General features: G+C 58.5%; 1 protein-coding gene across 1 annotated transcript in view; it reads left to right on the top strand.

Annotated features, from left to right (window-relative positions):
* Window positions 1-14306, top strand: part of LOC121283107 (probable carboxypeptidase X1) — a 1354098-nt gene that overhangs the window by 978682 nt on the left and 361110 nt on the right. The window lies entirely within an intron of this gene.

Here is a 14306-nt window from a genome sequence, read left to right on the forward strand (position 1 = left end):
TCACACACTCACCCTCACTCCTCACATACTCACCCCTCACACACTCACCCTTACCCCTCACACAAAACCTCACCCCTCACACACTCACCCTCACCCCTCACACACTCACCCTCACCCCTCACACCCTCACACTCACCCTCACCCCTCACACACACCCTCACCCTTCACACCCTCATCCCTCACACCCTCACCCCTCACACACACACCCTCACCCCTGACACCCTCGCCCCTCACACTCACCCTCACCCCTCACACACACACTCACTCCTCACATCCTCACCCCTCACACACTTACCCTCACACACTCACCCTCACACACTCACACACTCACCCTCACCCTTCACACTCACACACTCACCCTCACCCTTCACACACTCAACCCTCACCACTCACACGCTCATCTCTCACACACTCACCCCTCACACCCTCATCCTCACCCCTCACACCCTCACCCCTCAAACACTCACCCTCACCCCTCACACACTCACCCTCACCCCTCACACACTCACCCTCACCCCTCACACCCTCACACTCACCCTCACCCCTCACACACACCCTCACCCCTCACACCCTCATCCCTCACACCCTCACCCCTCACACACTCACCCTCACCCCTGACACCCTCACCCCTCACACACTCACCCTCACCCCTCACACACACACTCACTCCTCACATCCTCACCCCTCACACACTCACCCTCACACACTCACCCTCACACACTCACACACTCACCCTCACCCTTCACTCACACATTCACCCTCACCCTTCACACACTCACCCTCACCCCTCACACGCTCACCTCTCACACACTCACCCTCACCCCTCACACACACACACTCACGCCTCATACACCCTCACACTCACACAATCACCCTCACCCCTCACACACACCCCTCACACACTCACACTCACTCACACACTCACCCCTCACTCACCCTCACTCCTCACACACACCCTCACTTCTCACACTCACACACTCACCCCTCACACACTCATCCCTCACACAATCACCCTCAACCCTCACACACACACTCACCCCTCACACACTCACCCCTCACACACTCACCCCTCACACATTCACCCCTCACACCTTCACCCCTCACACCCTCACCCCTCACACCCACACACTCACACACTCACACACTCACCCTCACTCCTCACATACCCACCCCTCACACACTCACCCCTCACACACTCACCACTCACACACTCACCCCTCACAACCTCAATGCTCACACCCTCACCCCTCACACACTCACCCTCACCCCTCCCACACTCACACACTCACACACTCACCCTCACCCCTCACACACTCACCCTCACATAGTCACCCTCACCCCTCACACACTCACCCCTCACCCCTCACACACTCACCCTCACCCCTCACACACACCCTCACACACTCACCTTCACAACTCACACCCTCACCCTCACCCGTCACCCCTCACACTCGCACTCTCACACACTCACCCCTCACACACTCAACCTCACACACACTCACTCTCACCCCTCACACACTCACCCTCACCCCTCACACACTCACCTTCACACTCACGCACTCCCCCGCACCCCTCACACACACCCTCACCCCTCACACACTCACCCCACACACACTCACACTCACTCAGACACTCACCCCTCACACACTCACCCTCACTCCTCACACACACCCTCACTTCTCACACTCACACACTCAGCCCTCACACACTCACACACACACACTCACCCCTCACACACTCACCCCTCACACACTCACCCTCAACCCTCACAAACACACTTACCCCTCACACACTCACCCCTCACACACTCACCCCTCACACATTCACACATCACACCTTCACCCCTCACATCCTCACCCCTCATACATTCACCCTCACCCTCACCCCTCACCCTCACACACTCACCCCTCACACACTCACTCTCACACCCTTACACACTCACCCTCACACCCTCACACCCTCATCCCTCACACACTCACCCTCACCCCTCACAACCTCACAATCACACACTCACCCTCACTCCTCACATACTCACCCCTCACACACTCACCCTTACCCCTCACACAAAACCTCACCCCTCACACACTCACCCTCACCCCTCACACACTCACCCTCACCCCTCACACACTCACCCTCACCCCTCACACCCTCACACTCACCCTCACCCCTCACACACACCCTCACCCGTCACACCCTCATCCCTCACACCCTCACCCCTCACACACACACCCTCACCCCTGACACCCTCACCCCTCACACTCACCCTCACCCCTCACACACACACTCACTCCTCACATCCTCACCCCTCACACACTCACCCTCACACACTCACCCTCACACACACACACTCACCCTCACCCTTCACACTCACACACTCACCCTCACCCTTCACACACTCACCCTCACACCCTCATCCTCACCCCTCACACCCTCACCCCTCACACACTCACCCTCACCCCTCACACACTCACCCTCACCCCTCACACCCTCACCCTCACCCCTCACACCCTCACACTCACCCTCACCCCTCACACACACCCTCACCCCTCACACCCTCATCCCTCACACCCTCACCCCTCACACACTCACCCTCACCCCTGGCACCCTCGCCCCTCACACACTCACCCTCACCCCTCACACACACACTCACTCCTCACATCCTCACCCCTCACACACTCACCCTCACACACTCACCCTCACACACTCACACACTCACCCTCACCCTTCACACTCACACACTCACCCTCACCCCTCACACCCTCACCCCTCACACACTCACCCGCACCCCTCACACACACACACTCACGCCTGATACACCCTCACACTCACACAATCACCCTCACCCCTCACACACACCCCTCACACACTCACACTCACTCACACACTCACCCCTCACACGCTCACCCTCACTCCTCACACACACCCTCACTTCTCACACTCACACACTCAACCCTCACACTCTCACCCTCACCCCTAACACACTCAAACACACAGACTCACCCCTCACACACTCATCCCTCACACAATCACCCTCAACCCTCACAGACACACTCACCCCTCACACACTCACCCCTCACACACTCACCCCTCACACATTCACTCTTCACACCTTCGCCGCTCACATCCTCACCCCTCATACACTCACCCTCACCCTCACCCTCACCCTCACACACTCACCCTTCACGCACTCAGTCTCACACCCTTACACACTCACTCTCAGACCCTCACACCCTCACCCCTCACACCCACACACTCACACACTCACACACTCACCCTCACTCCTCACATACTCACCCCTCACACACTCACCCTCACCCCTCACACCCTCACCCCTCACACACTCACCCTCAACACTCACACCCACACCCCTCACACCCTCACCCCTCCCACACACACACTCACCCTCACACACTCACCCTCACACACTCACACACTCACCCTCACCCTTCACACTCACACACTCACCCCTCACACACTCACTCTCACACCCTTACACACTCACCCTCACACCCTCACACCCTCATCCCTCACACACTCACCCTCACCCCTCACAACCTCACACTCACACACTCACCCTCACTCCTCACATACTCACCCCTCACACACTCATCCTTACCCCTCACACAAAACCTCACCCCTCACACACTCACCCTCACCCCTCACACACTCACCCTCACCCCTCACACACTCACCCTCACCCCTCACACCCTCACACTCACCCTCACCCCTCACACACACCCTCACCCGTCACACCCTCATCCCTCACACCCTCACCCCTCACACACACACCCTCACCCCTGACACCCTCGCCCCTCACACTCACCCTCACCCCTCACACACACACTCACTCCTCACATCCTCACCCCTCACACACTCACCCTCACACACTCACCCTCACACACTCACACACTCACCCTCACCCTTCACACTCACACACTCACCCTCACCCTTCACACACTCACCCTCACACCCTCATCCTCACCCCTCACACCCTCACCCCCACACACTCACCCTCACCCCTCACACACTCACCCTCACCCCTCACACCCTCACCCTCACCCCTCACACCCTCACACTCACCCTCACCCCTCACACACACCCTCACCCCTCACACCCTCATCCCTCACACCCTCACCCCTCACACACTCACCCTCACCCCTGGCACCCTCGCTCCTCACACACTCACCCTCACCCCTCACACACACTCACTCCTCACATCCTCACCCCTCACACACTCACCCTCACACACTCACCCTCACACACTCACACACTCACCCTCACCCTTCACACTCACACACTCACCCTCACCCCTCACACCCTCACCCCTCACACACTCACCCTCACCCCTCACACACACACACTCACGCCTTATACACCCTCACACTCACACAATCACCCTCACCCCTCACACACACCCCTCACACACTCACACTCACTCACACACTCACCCCTCACACGCTCACCCTCACTCCTCACACACACCCTCACTTCTCACACTCACACACTCAACCCTCACACTCTCACCCTCACCCCTAACACACTCAAACACACAGACTCACCCCTCACACACTCATCCCTCACACAATCACCCTCAACCCTCACAGACACACTCACCCCTCACACACTCACCCCTCACACACTCACCCCTCACACATTCACTCTTCACACCTTCGCCGCTCACATCCTCACCCCTCATACACTCACCCTCACCCTCACCCTCACCCTCACACACTCACCCTTCACGCACTCAGTCTCACACCCTTACACACTCACTCTCAGACCCTCACACCCTCACCCCTCACACCCACACACTCACACACTCACACACTCACCCTCACTCCTCACATACTCACCCCTCACACACTCACCCTCACCCCTCACACCCTCACCCCTCACACACTCACCCTCAACACTCACACCCACACCCCTCACACCCTCACCCCTCCCACACACACACTCACCCTCACACACTCACCCTCACACACTCACACACTCACCCTCACCCTTCACACTCACACACTCACCCCTCACACACTCACTCTCACACCCTTACACACTCACCCTCACACCCTCACACCCTCATCCCTCACACACTCACCCTCACCCCTCACAACCTCACACTCACACACTCACCCTCACTCCTCACATACTCACCCCTCACACACTCATCCTTACCCCTCACACAAAACCTCACCCCTCACACACTCACCCTCACCCCTCACACACTCACCCTCACCCCTCACACACTCACCCTCACCCCTCACACCCTCACACTCACCCTCACCCCTCACACACACCCTCACCCGTCACACCCTCATCCCTCACACCCTCACCCCTCACACACACACCCTCACCCCTGACACCCTCGCCCCTCACACTCACCCTCACCCCTCACACACACACTCACTCCTCACATCCTCACCCCTCACACACTCACCCTCACACACTCACCCTCACACACTCACACACTCACCCTCACCCTTCACACTCACACACTCACCCTCACCCTTCACACACTCACCCTCACACCCTCATCCTCACCCCTCACACCCTCACCCCTCACACACTCACCCTCACCCCTCACACACTCACCCTCACCCCTCACACCCTCACCCTCACCCCTCACACCCTCACACTCACCCTCACCCCTCACACACACCCTCACCCCTCACACCCTCATCCCTCACACCCTCACCCCTCACATACTCACCCTCACCCCTGGCCCCCTCGCTCCTCACACACTCACCCTCACCCCTCACACACACTCACTCCTCACATCCTCACCCCTCACACACTCACCCTCACACACTCACCCTCACACACTCACACACTCACCCTCACCCTTCACACTCACACACTCACCCTCACCCCTCACACCCTCACCCCTCACACACTCACCCTCACCCCTCACACACACACACTCACACCTGATACACCCTCACACTCACACAATCACCCTCACCCCTCACACACACCCCTCACACACTCACGCTCACTCACACACTCACCCCTCACACGCTCACCCTCACTCCTCACACACACCCTCACTTCTCACACTCACACACTCAACCCTCACACTCTCACCCTCACCCCTAACACACTCAAACTCACAGACTCACCCCTCACACACTCAACCCTCACACAATCACCCTCAACCCTCACACACACACTCACCCCTCACACACTCACCCCTCACACACTCACCCCTCACACATTCACTCTTCACACCTTCGCCCCTCACATCCTCACCCCTCATACACTCACCCTCACCCTCACCCTCACACACTCACCCTTCACGCACTCAGTCTCACACCCTTACACACTCACTCTCAGACCCTCACACCCTCACCCCTCACACCCACACACTCACACACTCACACACTCACCCTCACTCCTCACATACTCACCCCTCACACACTCACCCTCACCCCTCACACCCTCACCCCTCACACACTCACCCTCAACCCTCACACCCACACCCCTCACACCCTCGCCCCTCCCACACACACACTCACCCTCACACACTCACCCTCACACACGCACACCCTCACACACTCACCCTTCACCACCCACACACTCACCCCTAATCCCTCACACACCCACCCTCACGACTCAAACCCTCACCCTCACCCCTCACACACTCACCCTCACACCCTCACCCCTCACACACTCACCCCTCACACCCTCACCCTCACACATTCAACCCACACACTCACACACTCACCCTCACCCCTCACACACTCACCCCTCACAGACTCACCCCTCACACTCATACACTCACACTCACCCCTCACACACTCACCCCTCACACTCATACACTCACACTCACCACTCACACACTCACCCCTCACACACTCACCCTCACCCCTCACACCTTCACCCCTCACACACACCCTCACCCCTCACACACTCACCCCCTCACACTCACCCTCACCCCTCACACACAACTTCATCCCTCATCCCTCACACCCTCACCCCTCACACACTCACCCCTCACACACTCACCCTCACCCCTCACAGCCTCACACTCACCCTCACTCCTCACACACACTCTTACCCCTCACACCCTCATCCCTCACACCCCCACCCCTCACACACTCACCCTCCCCCTCATACACTCACCCCTCACACACTCACCCTCACCCTTCACACACACACTCACTCCTCACATCCTCACCCCTCACACACTCACCCTCACACACTCACCCTCACACACTCACACACTCACCCTCACCCTTCACACTCACACACTCACCCTCACCCCTCACACGCTCACCTCTCACACACTCACCCCTCACACCCTCATCCTCACCCCTCACACCCTCACCCCTCACACACTCACCCTCACCCCTCACACACTCACCCTCACCCCTCACACCCTCACCCTCACCCCTCATACCCTCACACTCACCCTCACCCCTCACACACACCCTCACCCCTCACACCCTCATCCCTCACACCCTCACCCCTCACACACTCACCCTCACCCCTGACACCCTCGCCCCTCACACACTCACCCTCACCCCTCACACACACACTCACTCCTCACATCCTCACCCCTCACACACTCACCCTCACACACTCACCCTCACACACTCACACACTCACCCTCACCCTTCACACTCACACACTCACCCTCACCCCTCACACCCTCACCCCTCACACACTCACCCTCACCCCTCACACACACACACTCACGCCTCATACACCCTCACACTCACACAATCACCCTCACCCCTCACACACACCCCTCACACACTCACACTCACTCACACACTCACCCCTCACACACTCACCCTCACTCCTCACACACACCCTCACTTCTCACACTCACACACTCAACCCTCACACTCTCACCCTCACCCCTAACACACTCAAACACACAGACTCACCCCTCACACACTCATCCCTCACACAATCACCCTCAACCCTCACACACACACACTCACCCCTCACACACTCACCCCTCACACACTCACCCTCAACCCTCACAAACACACTTACCCCTCACACACTCACCCCTCACACACTCACCCCTCACACATTCACACCTCACACCTTCACCCCTCACATCCTCACCCCTCATACATTCACCCTCACCCTCACCCCTCACCCTCACACACTCACCCCTCACACACTCACTCTCACACCCTTACACACTCACCCTCACACCCTCACACCCTCATCCCTCACACACTCACCCTCACCCCTCACAACCTCACAATCACACACTCACCCTCACTCCTCACATACTCACCCCTCACACACTCACCCTTACCCCTCACACAAAACCTCACTCCTCACACACTCACCCTCACCCCTCACACACTCACCCTCACCCCTCACACACTCACCCTCACCCCTCACACCCTCACACTCACCCTCACCCCTCACACACACCCTCACCCGTCACACCCTCATCCCTCACACCCTCACCCCTCACACACACACCCTCACCCCTGACACCCTCACCCCTCACACTCACCCTCACCCCTCACACACACACTCACTCCTCACATCCTCACCCCTCACACACTCACCCTCACACACTCACCCTCACACACTCACACACTCACCCTCACCCTTCACACTCACACACTCACCCTCACCCTTCACACACTCACCCTCACACCCTCATCCTCACCCCTCACACCCTCACCCCTCACACACTCACCCTCACCCCTCACACACTCACCCTCACCCCTCACACCCTCACCCTCACCCCTCACACCCTCACACTCACCCTCACCCCTCACACACACCCTCACCCCTCACACCCTCATCCCTCACACCCTCACCCCTCACACACACACCCTCACCCCTGGCACCCTCGCCCCTCACACACTCACCCTCACCCCTCACACACACACTCACTCCTCACATCCTCACCCCTCACACACTCACCCTCACACACTCACCCTCACACACTCACACACTCACCCTCACCCTTCACACTCACACACTCACCCTCACCCCTCACACCCTCACCCCTCACACACTCACCCTCACCCCTCACACACACACACTCACGCCTCATACACCCTCACACTCACACAATCACCCTCACCCCTCACACACACCCCTCACACACTCACACTCACTCACACACTCACCCCTCACACGCTCACCCTCACTCCTCACACACACCCTCACTTCTCACACTCACACACTCAACCCTCACACTCTCACCCTCACCCCTAACACACTCAAACACACAGACTCACCCCTCACACACTCATCCCTCACACAATCACCCTCAACCCTCACAGACACACTCACCCCTCACACACTCACCCCTCACACACTCACCCCTCACACATTCACTCTTCACACCTTCGCCGCTCACATCCTCACCCCTCATACACTCACCCTCACCCTCACCCTCACACACTCACCCTTCACGCACTCAGTCTCATACCCTTACACACTCACTCTCAGACCCTCACACCCTCACCCCTCACACCCACACACTCACACACTCACACACTCACCCTCACTCCTCACATACTCACCCCTCACACACTCACCCTCACCCCTCACACCCTCACCCCTCACACACTCACCCTCAACACTCACACCCACACCCCTCACACCCTCACCCCTCCCACACACACACTCACCCTCACACACTCACCCTCACACACTCACACACTCACCCTCACCCTTCACACTCACACACTCACCCCTCACACACTCACTCTCACACCCTTACACACTCACCCTCACACCCTCACACCCTCATCCCTCACACACTCACCCTCACCCCTCACAACCTCACACTCACACACTCACCCTCACTCCTCACATACTCACCCCTCACACACTCATCCTTACCCCTCACACAAAACCTCACCCCTCACACACTCACCCTCACCCCTCACACACTCACCCTCACCCCTCACACACTCACCCTCACCCCTCACACCCTCACACTCACCCTCACCCCTCACACACACCCTCACCCGTCACACCCTCATCCCTCACACCCTCACCCCTCACACACACACCCTCACCCCTGACACCCTCGCCCCTCACACTCACCCTCACCCCTCACACACACACTCACTCCTCACATCCTCACCCCTCACACACTCACCCTCACACACTCACCCTCACACACTCACACACTCACCCTCACCCTTCACACTCACACACTCACCCTCACCCTTCACACACTCACCCTCACACCCTCATCCTCACCCCTCACACCCTCACCCCTCACACACTCACCCTCACCCCTCACACACTCACCCTCACCCCTCACACCCTCACCCTCACCCCTCACACCCTCACACTCACCCTCACCCCACACACACACCCTCACCCCTCACACCCTCATCCCTCACACCCTCACCCCTCACACACTCACCCTCACCCCTGGCACCCTCGCTCCTCACACACTCACCCTCACCCCTCACACACACTCACTCCTCACATCCTCACCCCTCACACACTCACCCTCACACACTCACCCTCACACACTCACACACTCACCCTCACCCTTCACACTCACACACTCACCCTCACCCCTCACACCCTCACCCCTCACACACTCACCCTCACCCCTCACACACACACACTCACGCCTGATACACCCTCACACTCACACAATCACCCTCACCCCTCACACACACCCCTCACACACTCACACTCACACGCTCACCCTCACTCCTCACACACACCCTCACTTCTCACACTCACACACTCAACCCTCACACTCTCACCCTCACCCCTAACACACTCAAACACACAGACTCACCCCTCACACACTCAACCCTCACACAATCACCCTCAACCCTCACACACACACTCACCCCTCACACACTCACCCCTCACACACTCACCCCTCACACATTCACTCTTCACACCTTCGCCCCTCACATCCTCACCCCTCATACACTCACCCTCACCCTCACCCTCACCCTCACACACTCACCCTTCACGCACTCAGTCTCACACCCTTACACACTCACTCTCAGACCCTCACACCCTCACCCCTCACACCCACACACTCACACACTCACACACTCACCCTCACTCCTCACATACTCACCCCTCACACACTCACCCTCACCCCTCACACCCTCACCCCTCACACACTCACCCTCAACCCTCACACCCACACCCCTCACACCCTCGCCCCTCCCACACACACACTCACCCTCACACACTCACCCTCACACACGCACACCCTCACACACTCACCCTTCACCACCCACACACTCACCCCTAATCCCTCACACACCCACCCTCACGACTCAAACCCTCACCCTCACCCCTCACACACTCACCCTCACACCCTCACCCCTCACACACTCACCCCTCACACCCTCACCCTCACACATTCAACCCACACACTCACACACTCACCCTCACCCCTCACACACTCACCCCTCACAGACTCACCCCTCACACTCATACACTCACACTCACCCCTCACACACTCACCCCTCACACTCATGCACTCACACTCACCACTCACACACTCACCCCTCACACACTCACCCTCACCCCTCACACCTTCACCCCTCACACACACCCTCACCCCTCACACACTCACCCCCTCACACTCACCCTCACCCCTCACACACAACTTCATCCCTCATCCCTCACACCCTCACCCCTCACACACTCACCCCTCACACACTCACCCTCACCCCTCACAGCCTCACACTCACCCTCACTCCTCACACACACTCTTACCCCTCACACCCTCATCCCTCACACCCCCACCCCTCACACACTCACCCTCCCCCTCATACACTCACCCCTCACACACTCACCCTCACCCTTCACACACACACTCACTCCTCACATCCTCACCCCTCACACACTCACCCTCACACACTCACCCTCACACACTCACACACTCACCCTCACCCTTCACACTCACACACTCACCCTCACCCCTCACACGCTCACCTCTCACACACTCACCCCTCACACCCTCATCCTCACCCCTCACACCCTCACCCCTCACACACTCACCCTCACCCCTCACACACTCACCCTCACCCCTCACACCCTCACCCTCACCCCTCATACCCTCACACTCACCCTCACCCCTCACACACACCCTCACCCCTCACACCCTCATCCCTCACACCCTCACCCCTCACACACTCACCCTCACCCCTGACACCCTCGCCCCTCACACACTCACCCTCACCCCTCACACACACACTCACTCCTCACATCCTCACCCCTCACACACTCACCCTCACACACTCACCCTCACACACTCACACACTCACCCTCACCCTTCACACTCACACACTCACCCTCACCCCTCACACCCTCACCCCTCACACACTCACCCTCACCCCTCACACACACACACTCACGCCTCATACACCCTCACACTCACACAATCACCCTCACCCCTCACACACACCCCTCACACACTCACACTCACTCACACACTCACCCCTCACACACTCACCCTCACTCCTCACACACACCCTCACTTCTCACACTCACACACTCAACCCTCACACTCTCACCCTCACCCCTAACACACTCAAACACACAGACTCACCCCTCACACACTCATCCCTCACACAATCACCCTCAACCCTCACACACACACACTCACCCCTCACACACTCACCCCTCACACACTCACCCCTCACACATTCACTCTTCACACCTTCGCCCCTCACATCCTCACCCCTCATACACTCACCCTCACCCTCACCCTCACCCTCACACACTCACCCTTCACGCACTCAGTCTCACACCCTTACACACTCACTCTCAGACCCTCACACCCTCACCCCTCACACCCACACACTCACACACTCACACACTCACCCTCACTCCTCACATACTCACCCCTCACACACTCACCCTCACCCCTCACACCCTCACCCCTCACACACTCACCCTCAACCCTCACACCCACACCCCTCACACACTCGCCCCTCCCACACACACACTCACCCTCACACACTCGCCCTCACACACGCACACCCTCACACACTCACCCTTCACCACCCACACACTCACCCCTAATCCCTCACACACCCACCCTCACGACTCACACCCTCACCCCTCACACACTCACCCTCACACCCTCACCCCTCACACACTCACCCCTCACACCCTCACACACTCACCCCTCACAGACTCACCCCTCACACGCATACACTCACACTCACCCCTCACACACTCACCCCTCACACTCATACACTCACACTCACCACTCACACACTCACCCCTCACACACTCACCCTCAACCCTCACACCTTCACCCCTCACACACACCCTCACCCCTCACACACTCACCCCTCACACACTCACACTCACCCCTCACACCCTCACCCCTCATACACTCACCCCCTCACACTCACCCTCACCCCTCACACACAACTTCATCCCTCATCCCTCACACCCTCACCCCTCACACACTCACCCCTCACACACTCACCCTCACCCCTCACAGCCTCACACTCACCCTCACTCCTCACACACACTCTTACCCCTCACACCCTCATCCCTCACACCCCCACCCCTCACACACTCACCCTCCCCCTCATACACTCACCCCTCACACACTCACCCTCACCCCTCACACACACACTCACTCCTCACATCCTCACCCCTCACACACTCACCCTCACACACTCACACTCACACACTCACCCTCACTCCTCACACACACCCTCACTTCTCACACTCACACACTCAGCCCTCACACTCTCACCCTCACCCCTCACACACTCACACACACAAACTCACCCCTCACACACTCACCCCTCACACACTCACCCTCAAACCTCACAAACACACTTGCCCCTCACACACTCACACCTCACACACTCACCCCTCACACATTCACACCTCACACCTTCACCCCTCACATCCTCACCCCTCATACATTCACCCTCACCCCTCACTCTCACACACTCACCCCTCACACACTCACTCTCACACCCTTACACACTCACCCTCACACCCTCACACCCTCATCCCTCACACACTCACCCTCACCCCTCACAACCTCACACTCACACACTCACCCTCACTCCTCACATACTCACCCCTCACACACTCACCCTTACCCCTCACACAAAACCTCACCCCTCACACACTCACTCTCACCCCTCACACACTCACCCTCACCCCTCACATACTCACCCTCACACATTCAACCCTCACACTCACACACTCACCCTCACCCCTCACACACTCATCCCTCACAGCCACACCCCTCACACTCATGCACTCACCCTCACCCCTCACACACTCACACCTCACACACTCACCTCTCACACACTCACCCTTCACACCCTCACCCCTCACAC

This window comes from Carcharodon carcharias, chromosome 1 (genome assembly GCF_017639515.1).
Source record: "Carcharodon carcharias isolate sCarCar2 chromosome 1, sCarCar2.pri, whole genome shotgun sequence".
Lineage (NCBI taxonomy): Eukaryota > Metazoa > Chordata > Chondrichthyes > Lamniformes > Lamnidae > Carcharodon > Carcharodon carcharias.